The sequence below is a fragment of the Macrobrachium rosenbergii genome, chromosome 31 (assembly GCF_040412425.1).
Source record: "Macrobrachium rosenbergii isolate ZJJX-2024 chromosome 31, ASM4041242v1, whole genome shotgun sequence".
NCBI classification, from domain to species: domain Eukaryota; kingdom Metazoa; phylum Arthropoda; class Malacostraca; order Decapoda; family Palaemonidae; genus Macrobrachium; species Macrobrachium rosenbergii.
Genome location: NC_089771.1, coordinates 30610384 through 30610869, shown reverse-complemented (window position 1 = coordinate 30610869; position 486 = coordinate 30610384).

The following is a 486-nucleotide window of genomic DNA, read 5'->3' as shown; positions in this document are numbered from 1 at the left end:
ACTCTTACATTTAATGATTCCAGACTCTCAGATTTAATGATTCCAGACTCTTAGATTAAATGATTCCACTCTCTCAGAATTAATGATTCCACTCTCTTCAGATTAATGATTCCAGTCTCTTAGATTTAACGATTCCAGACTCTTAGACTTAATGATTCCAGACTCTTAGCTTTAATGATTCCAGTCTCTTAGATTTAACGATTCCAGTCCTTAGATTTAACGATTCCAGTCTCTTAGATTTAATGATTCCAGACTCCTAGATTTAATGATCCCAGACTCTTAGATTAAATGATTCTGGACACTTATATCTAATGAGTCCAGACTCTCAGATTTAATGATTCCAGACTCTTAGATTTAATGATTCCAGACGCCATCGATAATCTTGACGGATGGCTACACACAGGAGTAGTTGAACTAAATCTATCATCTGCATTAGGAAAGGCTTCACTGCAGCCATCTTTGAAGAGGTGAGGACGAAGGGAGAAA